Genomic DNA, 13900 nt, shown 5'->3' on the forward strand with positions numbered 1-13900 from the left:
TATCGCTTATAGGTGGAATCTGAAAAAAACGGTACAAGTGAACTTAGCTACAAAACAGAAATAGAGCTACAGATGTAGAAACTTACGGGAGTAAGGGGGGAGAGGGATAAATTGGAAGATTAAGATTCACATATACACGTGACTATATATAAAATAGGTAACTAATAAGGACCTACTGTATAGCACAGGGAACTCTACTCAATACTCTGTAATGACCTATATGGGGAAAGAATCTAAAAAAGTATATGTATAACTGATTCACTTTGCTGCACACCTGAAATGAACACAACATTATAAATCAACTATACTCCAATAAAAAATTTTTTTAAAAACTGACTTTTAAAGACTGAGGTAGAATAGATCAATAGATCAGTATTTTAAAACTATTGGAAAATATAGGGAGAATGAGGGAAAGAGAGAGATTGATTGATTCTGAAGGGATATCCTGAAAGCCAAGGAGGAGAAGCAAGGAGGGACCAAATACTGAAGAGGTCAAAGAAGCTACTTCTTTACCTCTGGTACATTCTACTTTCTTACCATCTACATTCTTATATCACCAAACTCTGGTACATTCTACTTTCTTACCATCTACATTCTTATATCACCAACAAGAAATAATTCTGTTAAAGCAAAAACCCAAAATTAATAGCCACTTCATTTTGGTATTTACAATTAATTGCACCCATCAAAGTAATGATTCTCAAAATATTGGCAGAGTAGGAAGTCAGAGCAGTATTAAATAGGATATAAACCTAGATCCTGGGAATGTACTAAAGTGTTCTTTTTATGAGAGTAATAGTTACTACTGTATCAGTCTTAACATAATATCTTTTATAAGACTGTAGTGAGTATATTTAACCACCAACACTCGAGGGAAAGTGTTAGGTTTTATCAACCCCAGGTAAACATTTAAACTTTATCAGAGAAAACAAAATCAAACAGGTATTGGGCTTCCCTGGTGGCGCAGTGGCTAGGAATCCTCCTGCCAATGCAGGGGACACGGGTTCGAGCCCTGGGCCGGGAAGATCCCACATGCCACAGAGCAACTAACCCCGTATGCCACAACTACTGAGCCCGTGTGCCACAACTACTGAAGCCCGCACACCTAGAGCCCGTGCTCCACAACAAGAGAAGCCACCACAATGAGAAGCCTGCGCACCACAACCAAGAGTAGCCACCGCTCGCCGCAACTAGAGAAAGCCCATGCGCAGCAACGAAGACCCAACGCAGCCAAAAATAAATAAATAAATTTATTTTTTTAAAAAATCAAACAGGTATTTAATGTAATAATATACATGCTGCATCCTTAAAACGAAGTGTTTCTCATTTGACTACACATTAAAATCTGAACTCATTTGCAACTGAATCAAGAAATGGCAGAGTAAGCAACCATTAAAAACTCCTGGATACATTTAGTCTCCAACCAAAGGTAATCAACCCTTAGGAGGGTTGATACATTACAAAAGGAAAGCATCTTTATTTAAACCAGATTTTTGCCAACTATGGTTTCCCATTAGTGAGTTGCAAGATTAATTTAGTGGGTCATGACCAACATTTTTTAAAAAAATGAAATAGAATAACATAAAATGTTAGAGTTCATCACAAATTGTAAGGATATCTTTATTCAGTAAATATAATATATCTGTATGTATTGTACACTGTGCTACAGTGTAGATAATATATCTTTTGTGTATTACAGTAAAAAAAGCTTGAAAAACTGATTTAGCGCAGTATATTATACTTCCTGCTGCTTAATAAAAAACAGTGACAGCAGCAAATTCCATCAAATTATATTGCTTTGCATCATCATACCTATTCTTGAAGTAGCTGCTTTAAAAAATACCCTGTCTCTCTCCTCTGCTCCACCTTCTGTGCATTTCTTATACCAGTGATTCTCAAAGTGCTGTGCATGGACTCTGGAGATCTCTGAAAAGAGTCTACAAGTTCATTTTAAGACGAGGATTTATTTGTATTTTCACTGTGCTGACATTTGCATTGGTGCAGCAAAGGCAAAATGGATAAAACAGCTGGGGCCCTAGCACCAGTTGAGGCAGTGGCACCAAATTGTAACATCCAGTGTATATGGCACTGCCATGCCCTCCTGGATTTTTCTTAAAGTGCCAATTTCACTTAACAACGATCCTGATAAGGCAGTAGAAAGTATTCACTTTATTAAATGTCAACCCTTGAACACATATCATTTTAATATTTTGTGTGAGAAATGGGACGTTCTAACAAGACCTCGATGCATACCAATTATGATGGTTGTGAGCTAAGCTAGCTGCTTTTTTAATGGAATACCATTTTTACTTGAAAACAAACTATGCTTATTCAGATGTGGGTATTTAGCAGACATTTTTTTCTAAAATGAACAAAGTGAGACTATCACTTCAAGGAAAACAACTGAAAGTATTTATTACCAATAATAAAATTCCAGCTTTATAGCAAAAATGAAAATTTTAGAAAACTTGACAGTATACCAATACTTAAAGAATTTTAGGATGAAATCGGTGGTGATATTGACCAAAGTGATTGTTTAATATTGTATAATGAAATGTGTCAACATTTGGAAGATCTGCATAACTCAGTGAATCAATGTTTTCCAAATGACCATTGCATGATAGACCAATGGTTTTAAGAGGAATGGAGTATAAAATGTCATTAATATGGTTTAGAATCCACCAACTTTTAAGAAACCAACCATTAAAAACTATTACTCATATGTATAACTGAATAACTTTCCTGGACACCTGAAACTATCACAACATGGTTAATAACATATACTCCAATATAAAATTAAAAGCTAAAACAAAACAAAACCTATCACTTTTTGCATTATGGTGTCAAGTCAAAAAGCAATATCCACAATTATCTAAGAAGGCTGTTAAAATACTCCTCCCTTTCCAGTTACATATTTGTGTTAGGCCAAATTTTCTTCATCTATTGCAACCAAATGATGTACCATATCAGATTGGATGCAGAAGCAGATATGGAGCTACAGCTGTTTTCTATTAAGATAGACATTTAAAAGATTTATTAAAAATGTAAAACAATGCCACTCTTCTCACCTTTACTCCTTAAAAGTCTCTTACTTACGTTATTATATAGTAAGCTTATTATTTTCAATGAATATATAAATTAAAAAAAATTTTGCCTTTAATGTCTAATACAATAAACATTGATAGACAGAACACATATAAACAAAAGCTCTTTTAGGTCCTCAATGATTTTTAAGAGTATAAAGAACCCTGAGACCAAAATGTTTGAAAAACACTGTCCTAGACCTTATTTGACTCGTCTCTCAAATCCAAAACTATGAATACACATTTGAGCTTCTGAATCAACAATCAATTACACTGTGTAAAAAGAGCTTACAACAGGTATGGATGAGGGAATACTTAAAGCCATTTCTGGGTTTAAAAAATGAATTTCCTAACTGAAGAATATTTAAAGTACATATCATATAATAGGCAAGGTTAACATAAGGCCCCAACTAAGACCTTTAGTGTTTTCTCTCATGCTCATCTTGATATTAAAGTGTTTGCTTTTAGAGGGAGGAACACTCCTAAACTCATTCTATGAGGCCACCATCACCTTGATATCAAAAGCAGACAAAGATGTCACAAAGAAAGAAAACTACAGGTCAATATCACTGATGAACATAGATGCAAAAATCCTCAACAAAATACTAGCAAACAGAATCCAACAGCACATTAAAAGGTTAATACACCACGATCAAGTGGGGTTGATCCCAGGAATGCAAGGATTCTTCAATATACGCAAATCAATCAATGTAATACACCACATTAACAAATTGAAGGAGAAAACCATATGATCATCTCAATAGATGCAGAAAAAGCTTTCAACAAAATTCAACACCCTTTTTATTTATGATAAAAACCCTCCAGAAGGTAGGCATAGAGGGAATGTACCTCAACATAGTAAAGGCCATATATGCAAACCCACAGCCAACATCATTGTCAATGGTGAAAAACTGAAACCATTTCCACTAAGATCAGGAACAAGACAAGATTGTTCTCTCTCACCACTATTATTCAACACAGTTTTGGAAGTTTTATCCACAGCAGTCAGAGAAGAAAAAGAAATAACAGAAATCCAAATTGGAAAAGAAGAAGTAAAGCTGTCACTGTTTGCAGATGACATGATACTATACATAGAGAATCCTAAAGATGCTACCAGAAAACTACTAGAGCTAATCAATGAATTTGGTAACGTTGCAGTACACAAAATTAATGCAAAGAAATCTCTTGCATTCTATACACTAATGATGAAAAATCTGAAAGAGAAATTAAGGAAACAGTCCCATTTACCATTGCAACAAAAAGAATAAAATGCCTAAGAATAAACCTACCTAAGGAGACAAAAGACCTGTATGCAGAAAACTATAAGACACTGATGAAAGAAATTTAAAATGTTACAAACAGATGGAGAGATATACCATGTTCTTCAATTAGAAAAAGAAATATTGTGAAAATGACTATACTACCCAAAGCAATCTACAGATTCAATGCAATCTCTATCAAACTACCAATGGCATTTTTCACAGAACTAGAACAAAAAATTTCACAATTTGTATGGAAACACGAAAGACCCCGAATAGACAAAGTAATCTGAGAAAGAAAAACGGAGCTAGAGGAATCAGGCTCCCTGACTTCAGACTATACTACAAAGCTACAGTAATCAATACAGTATGGTACTGGCACAAAAACAGAAATATAGATCAATGAAACAAGATAGAAAGCCCAGAGATTAACCCACGCACACATGGTCACCTTATTTTTGATAAAGGAGGCAAGAATATACAATGGAGAAAAGACAGCCTCTTCAATAAGTGGTGCTGGGAAAACTGGACAGCTACATGAAAAATAATGAAATTAGAACACTCCCTAACACAATACACAAAAATAAACTCAAAATGGATTAAAGACCTAAATGTAAGGCCAGACACTATAAAACTCTTAGAGGAAAACATAGGCAGAACACTCTATGACATAAATCACAGCAAGATCCTTTTTGACCCACCTCCTAGAGAAGTGGAAATAAAAACAAAAATAAACAAGTGGGACCTAATGAAACTTAAAAGCTTTTGCACAGAAAAGGAAACCATAAACAAGACAAAAAGACAACCCTCAGAATGGGAGAAAATATTTGCAAATGAAGCAACTGACAAAGGATTAATCTCCAAAATATACAAGCAGCTCTTGCAGCTCAATATCAAAAAACAAACAACCCAATCTAAAACTGGGCAGAAGACCTAAATAGACATGTCTCCAAAGAAGATATACAGATCACCAACAAACGGATGAAAGGATGCTCAACATCACTAATCATTAGAGAAATGCAAATCAAAACTACAATGAGGTATCACCTCACACCAGTCAGAATGGCCATCATCAAAAATCTACAAACAATAAATGCTGGAGAGGGTGTGGAGAAAAGGGAACCTTCTTGCACTGTTGGTGGGAATGTAAATTGATACAGCCACCATGGAGAACACTATGGATGTTCCTTAAAAAACTAAAAATAGAACTACCATATGACCCAGGAATCCCACTACTGGGCATGTACCCTGAGGAAACCATAATTCAAAAAGAGACATGCACCACAATGTTCACTGCAGCTCTATTTACAATAGCCAGGTCATGGAAGCAACCTAAGTGTCCATCGACAGATGAATGGATAAAAATGTGGCACATATATACAATGGAATATTACTCAGCCATAAAAAGAAACGAAATTGAGTTATTTGTAGTGAGGTGGATGGACCTAGAATCTGTCATACAGAGTGAAGTAAGTCAGAAAGAGAAAAGAAAATGCCGTATGTTAACACATATATATGGAATCTAAAAAAAAAAAAAGGTTCTGAAGAACCTAGGGGCAAGACAGGAATAAAGACGCAGACGTGGAGAATGGACTTGAGGACACGAGGAGGGGGAAGGGTAAGCTGGGACGAAGTGAGAGAGTGGCACGGACATATATACACTACCAAATATGAAATAGATAGCTAGTGGGAAGCAGCCACATAGCACAGGGAGATCAATTCGGTGCTTTGTGACCACCTAGATGGGTAGGATAGGGAGGGTGGGAGGGAGATGCAAGAGGGAGGAGATATGGGGATATATGTACATGTATAGCTGATTCACTTTGTTATAAAGCAGAAACTAACACACCATTGTAAAGCAATTATACTCCAATAAAGATGTTAAATAAATAAATAAATAAAGTGTTTGCTTTTATTCACTGTACTGCCAAGCTGGGTCTCATTACGAACACATTTATTCATCAGTAGAAGCCACAATTCTCATCTGACACTTTAAATGCCTCATCTCGCCTGAGATGTGTATCACACTTGATGCAAAATGCCTGCCACAGCGCTCCCAGTGTCAGAGCTCTTCTTGGTGAAATGGCAGTATGAGAACCAGTGCACCCATGCCCTCAGAATACTCCAGAACAGACGTTACCCTGCAATGAAAGTTCATATGAAATCAGCATGACTTAATAACACTCATCACACCGAAAATCAAATTCTATGCCAATGATACATGGCACTTGGAGCTTATTTTACAAACATTAACTAATTAATCTCAAAACATCCCTGAGAGGCAAGACATAATGATATATGAGCTGACAATCTAATGATGTCTAATTATTTATAAGATTTCCCCCTTCCAAGAGGTTTCTATCGCCAGTTCAGAGAAGTGGGCTCGCTACGTGCTCAAATCAGGTGTGGAAATCAATTATCACTTATTCTATCCAAAATTGTCTTGCTATAAAGTACCCACGTTTCCTTTTAGAACAGATCAACCTGTACCATTTTCCATTGGAAAGGCTCATAGAAACTCCAAAGCCCCCAAGCAATCTAGTGTTGAACTCATAGTTCTGTACCTTAAATGACATTCTTTGCTCATTTTTTACCCACAAGCAATTTTGATTATTATCCCAATTGCTTTGGCCAGCTTCGCTCTACTGTCCTCTTTTTCCCCCCGCAGTATCTTTTTCCCCTGTAAAGATACTCACAGACACTGACCCTATCATCGAGACAGTTTCTTGCCTCCAAATTCTGTCATCAGAAAGCTGCCTTCTCTGTGCTTTTGTTCCTGTTGCCTCGCTGACTTGAACGCTCTCGGGTTTCCTCAAGTTCTCTGCATTCCCTTATTTCCATTCGACTTGAAATTAGGCAACTTTGTTCCATCAGATAATTACACATCAGCTTCTAAATTTTCTCTTGAGCAGCAAGTTGGGCCTTGAAAGTGAATGCCATATGTTTAAAAACATTGCTAGAAGACATATTGTGAAGGGGAATGTTACTGTTTGTGGGAAAAAAAAGATTATACAAGTATGCTTAAAAATACACCTCAGGAATGTTATTTATTTAAATAACAATTCTTATGAGGGCTGTATTAAAATTCTCCAGAGACAGAGAGATTTATTTTTAAGGAATTGGCTCACATGACTGTGGGGGATGGTAAATCCAAACTCTGCAGGGTAGGCTGGCGGGCTGGAAATTCCCCCAGGAACCGATCTTGTAGTTTTGAGTCTGAAAGCCGAATTCCCTCTCCTTGGGGGGAACCTCAGTCTTTGCTCTTTAGGCCTTCAAATGATTGAATGAGGCCCATCCACATTATGGAGGATTATCTGCTTTACTCAAGTCTACTTATTTAAATGTTAATCACATCTAAAAAAATACGTAACAGCAACGTCTAGAATGGTGTTTGACCAAACAACTGGGCACCATAGCCTAGCCAAGGTGACACATATAATTAACCTCACAAGGGCCTACCTTGTTTAAGAAAGCTTTTTTTTTTTTTTAACTTTTGGCTGCGTTGGGTCTTCGTTGCTGTGCATGGGTTTTCTCTAGTTGTGGCGAGTGGGGGCTACTCTTCGTTGCAGTGCATGGGCTCTAGGTGCGTGAGCTTCAGTAGTTGTGGTACGTGGGCTCAGTAGTTGTGGCTCATGGGCTCTAGGGCGCAGGCTCAGTAGTTGTGGTTCACGGGCTTAGTCACTCCACATCATGTGGGATCTTCCCGGACCAGGGCTTGAACCCCTGTCCCCTGCATTGGCAGGCAGATTCTTAAACACTGTGCCACCAGGGGAGTCCTAAGAAAGCATTTAAAGCAACTGTATTTTTCATCTTTGTAATCTTACTGGCTAACAAAGTACCTCCTATACTAGGTGTTCACTAACTATTCAGTGGTGAAATAAATGAATGTGTATTAGACTTGTGTTTCCAATAAAATTGTAAACTTGAGCGACAATATTTCCTTTGCATTTTCTGTAACTATGGCAATCACATAACTCAAATTTTCCAGGGTAGTATTGATTTCAAACGCTCTGTCCCATTGTCACACCATGTGTCCTAATTTTAAATTGTAGAAAACATGGTGACCATAATTCTAACAAGTAGTTTCATGCTGAACACAGTACTTAAACCTCACTAAATACTTAACTGATTGAAATGGAATTTCCAGCCAGTGGACATTTTGTTTAAAATATGACAAAATACAACTGGGGGAAATTATCATTTCTCTTCTCATTTATTCCTGAGACACGAAATGCAATCTGGTTCTTGTATTTTAAATTTTCCAGTTCTCAGGGTGTGGTTATAATGAATTGCTGAGCCAGTATGAAGTAAGATACTTGGTAATCAGGGCAAGTTTAAACAGTGTTGAACATTTTTTTAGGGTGAGTGACCATCCAGGTAACGTATCCAGGAAAGGCCTTGAATAGAAAAGGAGGGACACTATTAGACGAATAAAAATCCCTGTTTCTGGATTCTCTATGCAAGTAATAAAACCTTGAGATTCCAGGAGGAAAGTTGCTGAGTTTTTTTAAGATAGAAGAAGACAGAATCAAAAATAAATAAAACATTAAGAATTGTCTTTTTTTTTCCAGTAAAAATTACTTAAGGCTTTTCTGGACTGCAGAAATTATTTTCCTACATTATAATCTGATGTGAGCTTTAAAACTGCTGGTTTGTTCCAAAATGATATCTCAAAGGAGTATAAGTTATACCACTTGGAGTTTAGATAGCCTTGGTGAAAATTTAAAGCTATTATAGAAAGATGAGTGATGAATTCAAGGAAGCCAGAAAGTGCTTGAACCAAAAGCTTTTAGCTATTCAGTCAAAAAATTAGCAAAATTTAGTGACAGCTTGGGAACGGGGTGGGGTGAGGATATGGAAGAGACAAAAGATGTCTTAGCTGTGGTAGGAGACTAGAATTATGCTAATCTCATTATGAGAGAAGAGAAATTAAGACAGAGAACCAGTTTGGAATATTTAGTAGAGGAATGAAGGTGATGAGTAATTTTGAGCATGTTGATTTTAAGTGAAACATGGAGCTACACTGGAAACAGCTAGAAATACAGTTTAAGAAAGTAGGTGAGAAATCAGAACCAAAGCTGAAATTTCCAGGATCTTTACTATAGAATTTAAATAAAGTCCAAACTATTGACTATGTCTTCTCTATATCTACCCTAGCCAAAGGTGTACTTTTCCTGGACTCGAGCTGAATGGGGTGATTTACAGACCCCCTACTTGGTCTTTGCACCTTCTGGGACATGTGATTACTCTTTCCTCACCTATCTGGAATGCTCTTTTCCTTTCCACAGCCCCATACACCCCAATAACTCACACTCCAACTTCAACTCAACCTTTAGGTCTTACTTTATCTTTTCTGGATGTATGCCCAGTAGTGGGATTGCTGGGTCATATGGTAATTCTATTTTTAGTTTTTTAAGGGAGCTCCATACTGTTCTCTATCGTGGCTGTACCAATTTACATTCCCACCAACAGTGCAAGAGGGTTCCCTTTTCTCCACACTTCAGGTCTTACTTTAGATGTTTCTTCCCTGACTGCCCCCTTACACACACACACACACACACACACACAGACTCCTGTGTTAGGTTAGTTGCCCCTCTATGAGCTTTCAGGGTATTTAGTATTATCTCCCTCACCGCTCTGTGTTATAAGATCCTGCTTACTGATCCGTCCATTCAACTCGAGTTTAAGGTTCCCAAGGGCAGGCACTGAATCTTTCCTGCTCATGGTTATATTCCTAACTCCATTATACATAGTAGGTACTCAAAAACTGAATGAACAAATGAATTTTCAGAGAAGGTTGAATGTGGACAACATCACAGTAGATAAAGCTCCAAAACTTGTCTGAAAAAGAGGTTGATTGATAGTTGATACTTCAAGTAACAAGCTTGAAGTGCCTTGAAAAATTAATTCCTGTGGCATGCTTGTATCTTGTGGAATGGATGTTAAGGTTATGGTGTTGTATTCTGATGTGATTTTTCTGGTAAGACATGTAAGGCTAAAGCACACCCATGTGGGTGGTGGACATGTCTTCTAAGGAGCCTGAAGCCTTTCTCCAGGGCAGCCACCTGGGAAAGAACTGGGTCCTCGAACAGGAAGTAGAACTGAGGGGTGGGCTTGAGGGTGGTGGAAGGAGAGGCTTCATCTTGCTTAATCTGGACTATGCCTCCTAATACAGCAGCCATTAGATGTATGTGGCTATTGAGCCCTTGAACTATGCTGTCTGAATTGAGATGTGCAAGCGTAAAATCCATACCAGATCTTAAACTTAGTATGAAAAAATTAAATATTTAATTAATATTTTTATATTGACTACATGTTGAAATGATAATATTTTGGATATAGTGGGTTAAATACCTTATTAAAATTAATTTCATTAATTTCTTTTTACCTTCTTCACATGGCTACTAAGATTTTTTAAATTCCATGTGTGGCTCGCCTTACAGTTCTTTGGGACAGTGCTGGTCTAGACTTAAGAGAAGATCTAGACATCTCTGAACGTCCTCCTGGGTGGAGCCATTAAGGCAGCGGATGGGATAGGCCTGAAAGCTTGGCAGCTAAGCCTTGTCTTGTAAAAGTAGGATGATTTACGAGCATCTCTGTCTTGTTTCCACCATAAGTAAAGGCTTCTTGCCGGTGCCTGCTACTTGTTGGGCTCTGTGCTAGGCACTGGAGCTTCAGGATAAACCGGATGGACATGACCCTACACTCATGAACCTTGCTATCTGGCCACATGATTCAGTCCTCTCCCCAGTCAGGAGATTTTCCTTCCACTCCTGCTGTCCTTGGAGGAAAGCCAGTGGAGGAGGGAAGCACGACATTTGTTATTTTTACTTTTGTTTGTTACTGTGATTAAATTTGTTGAATGCTTACTCTGTAGGCGGGCTGAGCACTTTTGATGCCTTGTCTCGCTGAATGTTCATTAATAATCCTGCAAAGCAGGAACTATTATTATTCCCATAAAGAGGAAGAAACTGAGGCTTGGGGAAGTAAAATTAACTTGCCCAAGGACACACAAAAGGGACAAAGCGCAGAGTGAAATTCAGATCTGCGTGGCACCAGTGTCCCACTGCTAACCACTATACATCACACCTCATTTCCTCACAAATACACGGGTAACAGTCACCCTGATGGCTTCAGCTTGTGGAGATCTACTACGTGCAGGCGCTGCCCTCAGCACCTCATGCTTACATATTTAACCCTCACCATAATCCTAAGGAATGTGGTTCTTGTACAAAAAAGAAAACTGAATCTCAGAAAAGTGAAGTAACCTGTCCAAGATCATATAGCAACTAAATTAGGGCATTATTTGAATCTTAGTTCTCCTACATTTAAAGTTCTCTAAATATTCCATCTCTCTAAATTACCCATAAAAGATATTTTTTAAAATGTGGCTGGTAGGTAAAAGCCAACCCTCTTTGATTAGAGACTGTCAGACATCTCAAGACATTTTAGGGAGAGGGATTAGTCCCTTCTAAAGCTGCTCTCTCTTCCCCTAAGCAGACAGGGGAGAAAAAAAAAAAAAAACAGTTTGATATAATCCAAAAAAGATAAAAATTCTCCTAGACTCCTCCTTCAGAGCTGGAAACATTCTGCATGATCATCTGGTCCAAACCTCTCATTTCACAGATGAGAAAATGAGGTTCACAGAGGTCAAATGACTTGCCCAAGGTCATGCAGCTGGTTAGTGGCAGAGCAGAACTGGAGCGCATGTGGTTTCTCACAGAACTTGACTCTCTCCACAACCCACACTGCCTCCTGAGGACAAAGGAAGGCCTGGGGGAAATTCAGGGGCGGTGCAGGGCTGCCCTAGTGGCGGCAGGAAGCAAAGTTTACATCGTCTCCTAGCTCACGAAGTTTCTATCATGTCCCCAAAGCACTCACGAAGAACCTACAGTGCTGTGGACCCAGATACACAGGACTAACAGTATAAAACCAGCACTAACTGCGCACAGGAAAACAAGTTGAGGCTTTTGCTTTAATTGCTTTTCTTTCTTTTGATCATGTGCAAATCCAGGCTTTTCAGAGGACATGTGCGTAACTCAGTGGTGCAGCAGTGACGCTTGACCATCTGGGCAGGTCTAGGAAGGCGTGTTTGGGAGGAGATGCCTCCAGGAGATGCAGACTGGAGGCTCCATGCTGATCCTGGAAAACTTCACACACAGTCAAAAAATTTTAATGAGCAATCTGGGCCTAAAGCTGTTCCTGGGTGCTGCGCTTCAGGCGTCCAGCTGTTCAGTGGCACAGGTGCCGCCAAGCCGCCGCGCACTGTCTGTCCCCGCACATACTTGCACTCTCCACTTGCACCCGGCATTCTGTATTCCTGTCATAGTCTTTCTCCTTCCCGACACTTATTTTGGTCACACTCTTTCCTCAGGCCCTACCCAAGGTTCCCAACCTCCTTGAAGCTATTCCAGACCATGGTCAGCCTGCTAATCGCTCCTTTTTCTGGAATCTAAGATGAATATCCTCCTTCATTTAGCACTTAGTTATCTAGTTCATGCTTGATTTGTACTTCTTTGTGTACATGTTCTGTCTCCTAAGCTGGAATTTAGCCACTCAAAACAAGGGACAATACACTACCAAACGTAAGGTAGATAGCTAGTGGGAAGCAGCCGCATAGCACAGGGAGATCAGCTCGGTGCTTTGTGACAGCCTGGAGGAGTGGGATAGGGAGGGTGGGAGGGAGGGAGACGCAAGAGGGAAGAGATATGGGAACATATGTATATGTATGGCTGATTCGCTTTGTTATGGAGCAGAAACTAACACACCATTGTAAAGCAATTATACTCCAATAAAGATGTAAAAAAAGAAACAAGGGACAGATCTACTTTCCCCTGCAAATTCCAAATTCCTTCCTGGTACAGAGCCATATAAGCAGCAGGCACTCAAGAAACCTTGGATGTTGATGACAATGACGACTGTGATGATGATAATGATGCTGGAGGAGGAGAGGAGGACAAAGCTAGAGAAGAAATTCTATTCAGGTAGAAAGCTCACAGAAGCCTACAAAACAAATTGGATTACTATAGAGATCAAACTCCAGGCCAAAGGAAAATGGTAGAAATCATCAAATTTATGTCTGTGAAACTTCTGCCTGCCGCATTTGCCACATCCGGTTTCACAGGCCATTTTATTAGTATTAAGAACAACACAGGGCTATCTTTCTTATTCCCTTCCTTGAGGAGCCCACTATGATGGCTAACTTCATGTGTCAACTTGACTGGGCCATGGATGCCCAGGCATTTGGTCAAATATTATTTTGAGTGTTTCTGGGTGATATTAGCATTTGAATTGGTAAACCAAGTAGAGTAGATTGCCCTCCCTAATGTAGGTGGGCCTCATCCAATCAGTAGAACAAAAGGCTGAATAAGAGGGAATTCCTACCCACTCCGCCACACCACTGCTGAGCTGGGACATCAGTTTTTTCCTGTCTTCAAACTTGAACTGCAAAATCAACTCTTCTCGTGGTAAGATCTGAGGGACAATTTTGCATGTCCCACCTCCACTGGCCCCAATTCTTATTCCTTTGACAGAAATACTCCTTTGGGTTAAGACATC

This window comes from Delphinapterus leucas, chromosome 17 (genome assembly GCF_059928025.1).
Source record: "Delphinapterus leucas isolate spDelLeu-1000000601 "Yukka" chromosome 17, BTC_Dleu_Yukka2, whole genome shotgun sequence".
In the NCBI taxonomy this organism is placed as follows: domain Eukaryota; kingdom Metazoa; phylum Chordata; class Mammalia; order Artiodactyla; family Monodontidae; genus Delphinapterus; species Delphinapterus leucas.